Genomic DNA, 13,582 nt, shown 5'->3' with positions numbered 1-13,582 from the left:
GGCCAGAGCTTCCTGCAGGTGCCCCACGCTCATGAATCACACCTTGTCAGGGCCTGGGGTGCCCAACAGCTGGGTGACCGCTGAGATGCCCAGAGAGTCCTGCCCTGGGATGCACCTGCCTCCCCACCATGCCATCCCAGCCAAGCAAGGGTTAAGCAGGCATTAATCACACATTTCAAAGCCTCTTCCAAATATTATAAAAAATGTCTTTAATCATCTAATAGCGTGAACTCCTCTGATGATGGATGGAAAGAAGTCGCCTCTCTCCTCCTGATCCTAACAGATGAGGCTGAAGAGCTGCTGCTCTGGGGGGGGGGGGGGGGGAGAAAGTTGGGGAGGGGGCTTGGGGAAGAGAAGGACATTTCTCAACCTCCCACCAGAGCAGTTATAAATATGAGGTCATACAGCAAGAGATGATAACACATTAAGGGCTCTTGAGATATTAGTCTGTCAGCCTTGTTAGACACAGCCTATTTGGGGCTGACTGTGTAATTAGAGGCTGGGGTACCCATAACTCATTGGTGTTTATATGGTAGGAAGGGCCTCCAGTCACCATCACCCTCAGCACTCTGAGAAGTCGTCTTCATCAAGCATTAAACCCCACTCCCTGCTGCAAATATAATCCTTCTGCCCCCAGTAAAAACTGCTCCTGTTTCCCTCCTCCTGCCCTTCTCACTAAGCCTGGAGCCCATTGCATCCACCGTCACCTCTCCCCTCCCTTCTAGGTGGGATACAGGGTTACAACTTGGCCAAGGTGCCCCACGGTGATGTTAGTGAACAAGTGGAAAAGTCCTGGCTCCCAGTTCCATTCCCATGGAACAGCCCATGGGGAGCAGTCCATGCTCGGCTCTGCAAGGGGCTGCATCCCCCAAGAACCTCTAGACAACCTCCACAGCAAGTTTGACCCACACCCTTCTGCCCTCCAGGGAATACCTCCAGGATGGGCTGGAAACAGCTTAGACAAAAATGGTCCTGGGAAAGATTGAGCAGAAATAAGTCCAAGGAAAGGCAAAACCATGCAAGAATGCCAGGAGAGCTTGTCACTCCTGCCCTGCTGTGAGCATCCCCATGCTTGGTGGGGAAGCTGGTGAGGAGCTGGGCTTTCCTCGTGTTCTCCACTGTTCTCCAGTTTCTCTTCTCAGTTCTGTCTAGGTGGCAGTGAGCACTGACACAGACAGACACTTCCCAGCCAACCCAGCCAAAAATTTGGACAAGTGAAACAGGGAAGGGGAGTGTTTCCCTTACGAAACCAGGCAGAGTAAAGACTTCACAAGTGCCAGCTCTGACTCGACAGACAGGGAGCAGTGAGCAGGGGGAGGCAAGCAAAAGCCCAGTGCCATGCACCCCCCAGAGCTTTTCCAGCAGCACATCCCTTTAAGTCCTCTTGCTGTGTGACAGGAGGAAAATTAAGGCACCAGGAAGTGCAGGGACATCAAACGAGAAACGAGAGCCCTCGCTGCAGAAACTGCCTGACACTGCCAAGGTCCATGGCACAGCCACCCAGTGCCTCATCCCCTCTCCCTGCTTGCCTCCTGTAGCCAGGGAGGGGGCAAGGGGTCTGCAGAGGAGGGGGCAACCCCATGGCTTCCCAGGATGAGGTAGGATAATGAATCCTGATGGGGGAAGTGACCTTTTCCAAATGCCACATGTCATTGGATTTTATATCACACCAGGACAATGTGCCATGGGTATTAAAATCGTTTTTCCAATAGAAGCATGCGTGTGTATGTGTGTGTCAGAGAAAGATGTGAGAAAAATAAAATTAAGATGTGAAAATTAGGCTGTGTCCAAACACGGCCTTTAGAAAAAGACTTGGATCCTCACAGAGCAGGACTGGAAGAAAAGATCCATGCCTTTTGCTCCAGAGATCACAGATGATTTTGTCAAGGGAATACAACTTGTCCAAACCCTATGACAGAAAAACAGAAAAGGAACTTGAGTCCTGATCTCTGTTTCTAAAGTTCTGCAAAGACTTTCAACTCTACAGTGTCCCTCTGCTGTGGAGGGACACCTCCAGAGCTGCTCCACTCATGGAGGCACGTACAGATACATGTGGGGCACAGATCACCTTGCACATGTGCTGCTGGACACCCACAAGTGTTAGTCTGGTGCATAAGGAAAGGCCAAGTCCTGCATGATAGACAATGCCAACTTGCTCAGCCTCACCAGGGATGCAAAGCAACCTCTATCCCTGTGGGCCAGCCCAAAGATGTGAGCAGAGCATCCATAGAGTTACCCATACACACAGGTATGGGCATTCTCCCCATATATGCCAGGATGCATTCTAATGTGAAAACACAATGTGAAAAGGGAGGCACTGGAAGCCAAATTCACTTGAACTCCAGCCTGTTCCCTCAATCTGCAGGGCAATTGTCCGGCTGAAACAACAATTGTACGGCTGGGACAAAAAAAAAAAAAAAAAAAAAAAAAAAAAAAAAAAAAAAAAAAGGGACAAGCTGTGTTTGTTTATTCAGCTTCTTTCTCCCTCTCTCCTCTCGACAATACCCTGACACCGTGTCCTGCTGCGCCAGGGCTGCAACCCCAAAGGGCCAAATTTGTCCCAGCTGGAGCCCTGTTTACAAGCCTTGTCCTGTTTACAGCATGGTCCATCCTGCCCAGGGCCAGGCAGTGGCCATCTCTGGGGTGGACAGTTCAAGCCTCACCTTCCTTGGCCTCTGCTGTTCCTAGGCTGCCCATGTGGTCCCTGGAAAGATGCCCAACTCCCTGCACTCCCCATGTACTTGCACACATGGCAGCTCTGCGGCCCCCTGCCCATCCGGGAAGCAATGAGGAGATGTGGGCTTGCATGGGCTGCTGCTTGTCCAGCATAGTTCTGTGGTGGTCCAGGTGGCTACAGCCTCCATCAGTGCTGGCCAGTGGCAAACCAACCCCAGGAAAACATTGTTTGCAAGCTCAGCAATGAGAGTGCAGCACATTCCATGTGAAGCCAGCTGGGAACAGCCATGCTCCACTGTGAAAGCCTTAGAGGAGCTGCATGGCTCATGCAGCCATGCATGCATGCTCTGCTCTCCATACCTTACATTGCAGTCACTTTTTTTCCTTGCTGTCAGTCATCCATCCCCCTCTTCCTGATGGGCTCACATGGCCTGGGAGGGCAAGGCTGGCAGGAGCTGAGCTCCTCTTCTGGATGACAGAACTGGGTTGTCACTCCAGGAGTCTGAACAGCTGAGCCTGGACAGACATGATGGGTTGAAGGCCTTGAGAACAGACTAACCTTGGGGAGCTGGAGGAGGGGTGCTTACTGCCAAACCCCCCTTGCATGCTTCCCACACTGATTCCCATCTCTGCTGGTATGCACTGGCCTTGCTCTGCTGCAGGGTGATGGGACCTCACCTGTCTGCCCTCCAGTATGGGGGCCTCCTGCCATCCCAGGCTGCCTCACCTGCAGGAGCTCCTTTTGGCAGGACTCAATTGGCAACATCCAGGCTCTTATTTGTTGTTTAATGAGTTCCAGCTAATGAATCCCAACACATGAAAGGTTTTCATTAAACCTTGTCTTGCTGTCAGCATTGGCTACAAGTTTGGAGAGGCTGGGAGTCACAAGAGTGGTTTCAGGGGTGACTGAAAACTCTCACCTAGGAGCCTGTGTGCCACCTTCTGCCCTGTCACCCTTTCCATGTCCATGCCTGGTGTCAGTGGATGCAGAGGGGATGTGAGAGGCCCATGGATGTGAAATGAAGCAGCTGATCTTGTGCTACTGCAGCCTCCTTTATCAGGGCAGTGAACAGAGGCTCACCTCAGCCCCAGTGGCAGGGCCACTGCTCTGCAGTGATGGATCCCTCTTTGTACCTGCTAGGGGCTACAGCCACCTAGGCTTAATGAGTGAGCAACCTCCAGCATTCTGATGATGCAGCCTTTTCTCACACAGACCTGGTGGAAAACACTTCCTGATGTTGCCCTGGGAAGCCTCCTGCTTGAAGCCAGGAGTCCTGGATCACATGTCGTGATAAAGGGCCCAGTGTGTGCATATGGAGGGGAAAGAAGAATCTCACACAGAGACCCTGACGTGGGTTCAGCTCCCAAACTGAATGAGGGGCTCAAATCTCAGTGCCCAATGCTGCATCTGTGCAAGGAAGGGTCCTGGATCAGCTGAGTCTGGACCAAAGCTGCAGTTGCTGCAGGCACAGAAGCAGAAGAGCAAGTTACCAAAACCTTCCTGTTGCTACATTTTCTGGAGACAGATTGTCCAGAGCAATGCCATGTTGGCACTGTCATTGTGTCCATCTTCCAAGTACTCTCACTGCTCACACCTACCTCACTTCTTGCCTACAGCCCAGTTTTGGGTTTATTTGTAGCCTGGGTGGGAGGAAGCCTTTCTGCACTCTTGTGTCCTGACTGGCATCACATGGTAAAGCAGAAGCTCCAGGAAGAGCAGAAGAGGGGTTGTACACCCCAGCCCACCTCCCTGTCCAGAGTTTTGGAGACCGCCTGTGCATGACTGTGGGTGGGGGTGAATTTGAGCATAAAGTCCTGTCTACATGAAGTGCTGCTCCTGAGAAGCTTCCCATGCTGGGCATTTCCTATTCCCAAAATAATACTTTCTTTGCTCAAGTTCACCAGACCCCTTTCACTCTGAAATACAAATGGAATTTTGGGGAATATTTCAAAAGTCAGAAAATCATCCCCACCCCTCATTCATATTCACTTCCAAATACAGGCAGCACATTAAGGGAAGGGCTAATGGAGTGGCACATCTGCACACAAACACGTACGTCTGTGCCCCTCACACGTGCAGCTCCTCATCTCCGGAAGAAAATCTTCTTGTCAGGAAGTCACGGCCCTGATTACTTTGTCTTCTACGTTTAAGAACATCCCTAACTGCTCCTTGGATAGCTCAATTAGTAAAGTGAATATATTATATAAAGTCTAAAAGATTAAACTATCATAGGCAGCCCATAATTTCATGAAGAAGTCAGGGGAGCATATCCCTCTTATTAACTCTATAACAAATGTGATGAAAATGTTCAAATAGAATGTTAATGCAATGTTACGTGTAATTTTCCCAGGCGATTTTCTGCTGAAATATTTCTTTATTAATAGTAATTGAGGGTATAAATTATGAATGAGGCGATTTTCTCCTTTCACTGGGAAAGACGTACTAATGGCAATAATTCTTTATAATAATTTTTTGGGGGGAGAATGGGGAGGGAGCTAGGGTGAGGGGTTTAAAGAAAAAAAATCTTTAAAGGGATTGCAAAATATATAGACTAGCAGTGCATGTTTTATGGCAGGGCACTGTATTTTATATCCGTGTGCTGGCCATCAGTCCTGTGTGGGTCTGTACTGCACGTGCACGAGGTTTGGGCCTCTGGCAAAGGCGATTTCCTCCTCTATTCTACGTGTGTAAAGCCTGACATCAAGTATAGGGAGTATGAGAGCACCAATGCTGTGAGTCTGCAAATTCATGACTCCCTGTTTCACTGTTTAAAGGAAACAGTGGCAGGAAGCACACAATGAGCCACAGGGAATTGTGGTTACTAGGTGGGTACTCAGGGATGAGCAGATTAGTGGTACAGGCTCTTGTGAATTTAATACAGACTCTGACACTTTTCCATGTTCTCACCATAACCAAAAGCTCTTCTTTGTGCTTTTGTTCAGGGATTTTTTTGGGGTGTGTTTTACCGTCAATTCAGCCTGCTAATCCTGACCCCCAAGCACCTCCATGTGCGGAGATGTGTGGCAGCGATGCTTGGTCCTACAGCCACTGAATCTTTTGCAGCCTTGAAGCGGGGTGAGACTGGGGGCAATGCTGACTTCCAAATGCCACCCCCCTCCCCTCTGTGGGACAGAACCTGGGGACACACACAAGGCCAGCCCAGGGCCATGCGCTCGCACACCACAGACAGGCAGCACCAAGCAGCACAGCTGCTTGCAGGAAAACAAAAAGTCCTTTTGGTGACCCAGAATGAAAGAGGCATTTTACAAGGATTTCAGAGCTTGCTCTCCTTCAGGTTTGTATGTTTTTTTCAACATACCAAACTATTTCAAAATTTTTCCACTCAATTAAAAGAAATGCTGGTTTGAATGCTGGCAACTCTCAGCCCCTTCTTCCTGCACACATCTCTCTTTTCAAAGAAAGACAAAGGTATAGTCTCCCTTAAAGGTAAAGGATGGTATCCCTTAAATTTTCATTACACTTCAATTGGCTTTAAAAAACCTTCTGAAAGGTTTAAAACTTTCATAGCAAAGAATCCATTTTCCCCCACAATTTTATTTAAAACTTTTCCCAGGAAGGAAACTTTTCAAACAAGTTCTAGTATACAACAAGCATAGGAAGAAAAACTCCTGACTCCAGGCCTTTGCCATATGAACTAAAGAGCTTCAGCTAGCTAAAAAATGCCTCTGGTAAGGACTTCCACTGAGAGTGGCCAGCACATACTAGCACCCAGCAAGGGATAGAGGTCCTGGACATCCATGCACAGGGGTGCAGACGTGCCCCACACGAGTGCAGATGTGTTGAGGAGCGGGTGGCTTTGCTCCACCCCAGGGCAGCTCTTACAAAGTGGGGGATTCCCCCTGCTCAGGCTTCTCCCTGAGCTCTCCACTGGACTGGAAGAAGAGCTAGAGGTCCTTCTGCAGCCAGCTGACTGTGCTGCCCTGTCTCTCCCCTTCTCTGGAGCCCCAGACCCTCAGGCCCTGCCCGTGGCTTACTCCACACCAGTAGGCTGTGCGAGAGGCTGCAGAACAGCGGACAAAATCAGCGTGATCCGTCACCAACCCTCCTCAAAATTAGGTTAATAATTTATGATGTTAAATGGGACAGTTAATAGCTGGGCCAGATGATTCCTCAGCTAATCTAGAGCATGGGCTGAGATGCAACGAGTCCTCTGAGAGTTCATTACACTCCCCAACCCTCGGCGCTAGTGCTTTTGGCTCTACTGATACCTACAGGAGGCTGTGGCTGGTGCCGCTGGCAGCACGCCTAAGACTTGCCCCTCATCAATTAAGAGAAATAAGGAAATCGACAGGAAAATTAATTTCCAAAGAGACAATGCTTCTGAAACCTGCACTGCCCTCAGAAAGCCGGGGGGTTATCTGGGAATTCGTGCCTGCCTGGGAGGAGGTCGCGTTTGCTGTCTCACTGAACGAGGTCAGGCTGCTTTCCTGAGGGCTGGGAGAGCAGGGAGGGGTGTAAGCAGCTCAACAAAAGGTGCTTTTGCTTCTGGGTCAGTCCCAAGCAGGCTCCTTATGAGGGAGGGTGCTCAGCCGTATTTGTAAGGAGATGCACAACACACACTTGCTGCTTAAAGCCCCCAAGTGCATTGTGGCTCTCTGGCAGCAAGGATTTACTCCCTGATAATGCACATTCCCTACAAAACCTCAGAGATGAAGGGTCGGGATGAGAGAGTTCAGCAGGTCTTTTCTGTCAAGGAGACAGAGCAGGCTTGAGACAATCAGGATGAGACAGAGTGCTCTCCAGGACCAGCCCTCACCCAGAGAACAGCCATGGGTGGATCAGCTGCCTGCCTGTCTCTCTGACCTCCCTCTCACTGGAGATGAGATCAAGCCCAGGCACAGAAAACAGGCATTGGATAAAATACCTTCCCTTCACCAAGACCTCAGCCTCTGTCTGTGCCCTGAGCCATTCCATGTCGCCCACCCTTTTTGCTTCCTCCTTGGTTCCAGCAACCTTCCTAGAGCACAGGACAAGCTTGCCAGCCACAGACAAAAAATGCAAGGAATTACCAAGAGTACATCTTGTCAGTGTGATGGAGGCTTTCCATCCTTATCCAGTGTAAACAGATCACTGGGGTTCAGGGCACCTGGAGACAACAAAGACCCTCTGGTACTGACAACATTTGAGGCCTACTTCGCCCATCCTTCTTTGCTTCTTCCCTCTCAAAAGCCAGATTCTGCAAGACAGAAATGCTTCAGAAAGCTTGCTGTCTCTTGAGATCATGCTCAAGAGAAACAAAAAGTAAGCAGCGACCCCCACCTCATTGATCTCAGCTGTACGTGGAGGCAGGAATCCCTTTGCTCCAGCATCTCACTGGGGGTGTTGTAAAGCAGTGCCAGCCTTAGGCAAACCTGGAAGAGGGTGGCACAGATGCTCTTCTCTCCAGAAGAGCTAGAGATGGGTACCCTTGAGTATGGCACTTCAGACAGCCTAAATCTATTTTACAAATAGAAAAACTAAGTCACTAAGTGTGAGTAACCACTCAAGATCAGCAGCAATAGCAGGTGAAGGGACTAATTCCTCCAACAATCTAAGGTTCCCAGTACCAGTGTGTCCATATCCTGCCCTTAAGTGGGAGCTTGAGACAGACCCAATGGGCTAAAAAGTGACTGGCTGGGCTACAAGCACAGGCTGCTGCAGCCAGATGTGCACTGATGACTCGTGCAGATGTTGGCCCTGCAGCACGTTTGGGCAGTAATTCCCCTTCTCCATTCCACATTCCTGCTCTGCCAAATTCAAACCATGCACACTGCAGGGGGATTATCTGCAATTACAGCTTTCACACATTGGGGCTGGTTTCACTCAGCTGGGGGAGAGCAGAGAGAAGTAAGGGCATCCACATGGTGGGATTCTGCAGCCACTTGCCCTGCCTGTGTTAGAGGCAGCCAGTGCTGTCTCACCCCTGCAGCTCCCTCCCCTCCTCCAGAACCCCCTCCCAGGTGGGAAAACCAAGAAGGCCAGGGCCAGCAGCAGAGTCAGTTTTCCTTCCAGCTTCTGCCCAAGTGAGTACGGGAGAAATGACAATTAGGGGGACAACAAATGAGGCTGCCAGACCCTGGGGGGGGAACATGTGCAGTAACTTGAGGCTGAAGCGGAAATAGCTCCAGTCAACCCACTTAGAAAATCATCATTACTGTAAAATTTATGGCTGACATGAGCTTGTCTGAGAGATATGACTATTTAAAGGCAGCCAAAGCCTCCATTAATAATAATGTGAGGGAAGGGGGGATAGAGAGAGATGGGGCAGGTTTGAAGATCAAAGGGGCATCTGGGAAAGCAAAGGAGACTCTGTTTGCCTTGGCAGCAGGGACAAAGGGACAGGGGCTTCAGCGCAGAAAGGGTTGGTGTGGTGGGGCAAGACACCCTGTCCTATGGGAAGGGAGCAATCCTCTGCCATGGCTCTGCTGTCCCAGTCCCTGAGACCACAGCATTCTCTGTGGCCTCTGCCAGTCACTCATGCCTTTGGGGCTGACAAAGTGCCACCACCTGGGTGCAAACTGTCCTGGACCCCAGGCACACAGGTGAGCTCAGCACCATCCAGGCAGTTCTGGACAGGACCACCATCACCCACTCAGGGTGTGCTACAGGATTTGCCAGGAGTGTGCTTGTAATTACGTGAGAAGAAGAAGGCCATTGCTGGGACAGGGAGACAAAAAAAGCAGCGACAGGTTTGGAAGACAACAAGCAAATGCCTACAAGGCTCAGTTTCTTTTTTTTCCTTCTATTTGTTAAGGACAGAAAATTAGTCCTGGTGGGGGACTCCTGATAGGCCATTGCTGTACCTAGGGCCTTAGCTGTCCTCCTTAGGTGCACTTCCCTCAGGGCTTTATAAAGAGGCTCATGTAATCACTCATTGAGGCTTGTTTGGGGAGCACCTCATCCCAACAGCAAAGACAGAAAGAAGGCTCACTTGCCAGTTCCTTGGGCCAGGCCATCTGGTCAACCCTCACCTCCTGTCAAAGAGAAATGCTTCAAATTTGCTGGTGGATGGACCCCAGGGATGCCCATCTTGAATGGAGACACACTGCATGTCCCACCCAGCACGTCCCTGTGCCATGCTTCCCTGTGGATGTGCAAGGGAATATGGCCCCTAGCCATGAGCAAGTTGGAAATGTGCACATAGGTATGGATGAGGTCTCCACTGAGACACCCCCAGAAGGTTGATGGATGCAGAGCAGCAGACTGCAGGACAGCACTCCATGCCATCCGGAGCAGGGAGCAATCCCTGGAGGGACCTCCCTGCCCAGGGACTGCATGGAGCCAGTCACTGGCATTCCCGTCTGGGCTCTCCTCCCCAGTCGGGCTGCTCCCTGTCCTTCGGGGATGGCAATGGCTCCTCACCTGATTGAATTTCCAGGCCATCACTTGCTCTCCCTGCAGCTGCGAGGCACGATCGCCCTCCCGGCAACCCCACGCTCACCCCGCGGAAGGAGGGGCTAATTCAGTTAGCCCAGTGGCATTAGCTGCCGTGAAGAATAACCCGCCAACAAGGGCCTGCGAGCCTGACACAATATTAAAGACCCCACTGCCCTCACTTGGGGCAGATTAAGCTGGGCTCATTGCTTTAATGCTGCACTCCTCAGCCGGGCTCCCTCCAAGGCTCTGCACCTTAACTGTATTACCCCAGCACCGATGTGCTTGACCTGACGGTATTGCTCCCACTGATAATTCACCTCCCAAGAAACTTTGCCTTTTTGACCTCCTGCTGGAGTAGGTTCTAACCCCATGGAGCAGGGCTACCCCTGCATCCCACCATCCACAAGCTCACTTTCCCTCAGCATCATCTCCTGCCTCCCTGATCTATTAGGGGCCTTGAGGTTCCTTCTTCTGCCAAGCTCAGGCAACTTGCCCCTGAAAACAGGTCACTGTGGTGATCCCAGAATCCCAATCTTTATCAATGACTGCACTGACACGCACAGTGAACATGTGGCACATCCGTGGGTGTGCAGAGGATGAAGAATGTAATTTACAGCACCAAGGATGCGTGGGACATCCCGGCTCACTAACCTCATCTGAGGTACCAAGGCTCGCTCACTAGCAGTGTGAAGTGATGCATAGAGGGAGCATTGGGTCCTTCCTGCTCCCAGGAATACAGATGTCTCATCTGACCCAAGGAAGCAATCAGGAAAAACACCCAAATACCAGCCTAGAGGGAGCCTGGGCTCCAAGTGAAACTCAACAGAGCGCTGTGGGAGCAAGACATGGGGTCATCCTGCTGCTGCCAAGCACAGGCAGTGCCAACATCATCTTGGCTTGGCAGCAGCCACTGCCTCCTCTCACCCAAAAGCTGCCAGCAGCTGTCTTGTGCTCTTATCCCTGCTTACCCTGTGGCCTGCAAGCAGCACAGGGAGAGTCCGGAAGATGCTGTCTGCTTGGGCTGCTGGCTCTCACAGCCTTGCTTTTCATAGGAAACAGCACCAGAGTGGAATGACTTTCCCACTTAGTCAAAACCAGAGGGCCACTGTATGCTATAAATCTCCAAAATGAAATTTTTGAACATGGAAAACTCACTTTTTCTGAGAAAAAATATAGTCTGATTTAGCTACCTATTGGCTTCTGCCCTCCTCACCAGAAAATCATAATAATCTACACCAACCTTTTCCTCTTATTATTGGCCACGATATCACTGATATAATATTTTTGTTATGTAAAAAATAGGTTAGATTGCTGGATGCTCTATTTCACCTCCTTGGAAAGAAGCAAGTTAGCATCAGCAAATTGTAGCTCCAGCTCTCAACCCAGAACAAGGCATCTGCTCCCTCCTCTGCTCCCTTGCCTTTGCACAGGTGGTATTTATATGTTCCTTGCACAGTTAGTGCTTGGGTAGTGTATATCAGGTGTCTTTATGTAACTAATGTATATGTATAGACATTACCATTTACACTAAAAAATAATAATGACCAGGCAATGCTCACAACAAGCAAGACCTTCTTTTGGAAACATTTTGCTTCCTTATTTTCTGATTTCACTAACTCAAAGGTGTGTTTCCTTTTTTTTTTTGAAGAAACAAAACTAGAAAAAGGAACGAACCTAAACTTCCACTCGTAACTCAGACCACAAGTCTCAGTGTTTTTCTTAATATTAAAACTTTTGGTGAAGCTGTGTTTGACCCGGTGCTGCTGGCACAGGAAGTAGAGCACCCAGTCGAAAAGTGTCACAGAGCAGTTGTGAAGCCATGTGGTTTGATGGCTATCAGGACAGAAGGGGTCTATTTTGAGGTTTGCCATCACTCAAAGTGTTCTGTGACTCTGGGGATGGCACGGCATCTCTCCCTGTTCTGGGTCCCCTCTGCCCTCCTCTGGGTGCATGGAGATTTCAATAGGTGCAGAAATTTGCCGCTGCCTCCCACCTGGGGCAGAAGGAGCTTTCCAGCATGAAATACCAGCTGTGCCATCTCATATCCTGAATTTGCTGGCTGGATCACTGCTCAGAAACTGTGCTTGTCCCTGGTGCTCTGCCCAGAGCCTGGCCAGTCCTGGGATCTGTCCTAACCTGATACAGCTGCCATCCTGAGCAACACCAGTGGCAGAAAGCTTTCAGGGACACAAATTAAGTCAACAGAAAATAGCAGAGCTGGTATGGTAACTACATGGGAACCACAAAGACTTATTCCCTCTACTGTTCTCCTGGAAAGAATCCCTTCAGCTGCTCACACATATATTGCTGAGCAGGGACTGAATCCAATCCTGCTTACGCAGGCTGTGACGTGGCTGAGGACGGGGCAGATCCACACTGCTGGAAGCAGGAGCAAACCCTGCCCTTGGTGTGCAGCCAAACGGATCGGAAACAAGGAAGGGTGTATGGCTTTTACAAGCCTTTCTTTAGAAAGGTGGGCAGTGTCAGAGTAGAGACAGGCCTCAAATTTAGGCTTGGGCAAAGAGACAGGAACCATTCATTCCACATTTTGCAGTTAGCTCTCTTGGGAGGTGAATGGAAAATGGTTGATGTGAACACTTTTTCCTACTGAAGTTTATTTTTTTAAGTGCAGTGCATTAAAACTGAGGCCTCTGCCCTGCCACAGGGCCTGAGCTAACCTCATGCCACCGTGCCTGTCCCCAGCTCCAGCAAAATCCGTGTGCTGTGCTCCTCTGCAGATGGGCAGTGCCTGTGGGCAAAGCCTACAGCATCTCTGCGCTTTTCCACCCACTGGTGCAGAAAGAGATTGGTTAAGCCAAAACCATCTCCACAAAGGGGAGCCACCTGTGCCATCGTGGGGACAAGGAGTACCTTTAGCGCCACCAGGAAGGTGACACAGGACATTGGGCCCTCTGCTTCTCACCCTTCTGACATGACCCCTCCTGTTAGGGGGAGATTTAAGGTGCTCTTATATCTCCCTGCTGTAAATGGCCTCATAAAAGTGACAGAACGACGTTCATATGGATGCTTGTTAAAATTTTATTACTAATCACCACCAAAGTTAGCTGCTATATTTAACCCAGGCTGGGGGAAAGAGGGGAGGGGACACTGCCTGGGCAGGATGGAGATATCCAGTTCAGAAAGCAAAGGCAGGACAGGCTGATGAGTGGCCCTGACGTAGCTCATGGACACAGACAAGGTTCTACTTCAGCAATTGCAAATAAAAACCCCAGAGCCTTCACCCTCCTCTCATCAGCAGCAGCCACAAGCCTTTTACAAGCCCTAATCCAAGAACAGGCTGGACTTATGATGAAGCACAAGGCTACAGATCAGAGACTCAGCTGAACTCCCACCTCTATCACAGCCTCCCCGTGTAGCCCTGGGCTCTTCCCTGTGTGGAAGCTCCTGTGCAAAGTGGATGGGGACAGAGATTTAACAAGACAGCCAGCTCTTCAGGCTGGGGAAGTCTCTCATTGGTGTGCAAGTGCCTGGCAGTCCTAGGATGGGTGAGGCTTCTCCCTTGGGGCT

General features: G+C 50.2%; 2 protein-coding genes across 8 annotated transcripts in view; one reads left to right on the top strand and one right to left on the bottom strand.

Annotated features, from left to right (window-relative positions):
• The window catches only part of KIF2C (kinesin family member 2C), a 425,302-nt gene that overhangs the window by 166,006 nt on the left and 245,714 nt on the right, over positions 1–13,582 (top strand). The gene's annotated exons all lie outside the window — the stretch shown is intronic.
• RNF220 (ring finger protein 220) overlaps positions 1–13,582 on the bottom strand; it is a 226,962-nt gene that overhangs the window by 143,496 nt on the left and 69,884 nt on the right. The window lies entirely within an intron of this gene.

The sequence above is a fragment of the Anomalospiza imberbis genome, chromosome 9 (assembly GCF_031753505.1).
Source record: "Anomalospiza imberbis isolate Cuckoo-Finch-1a 21T00152 chromosome 9, ASM3175350v1, whole genome shotgun sequence".
Taxonomy (NCBI): Eukaryota; Metazoa; Chordata; class Aves; order Passeriformes; family Viduidae; genus Anomalospiza; species Anomalospiza imberbis.
The sequence above is the reverse complement of the archived record's forward strand: the minus strand, read 5'-3'. Positions and strand labels throughout refer to the sequence as shown.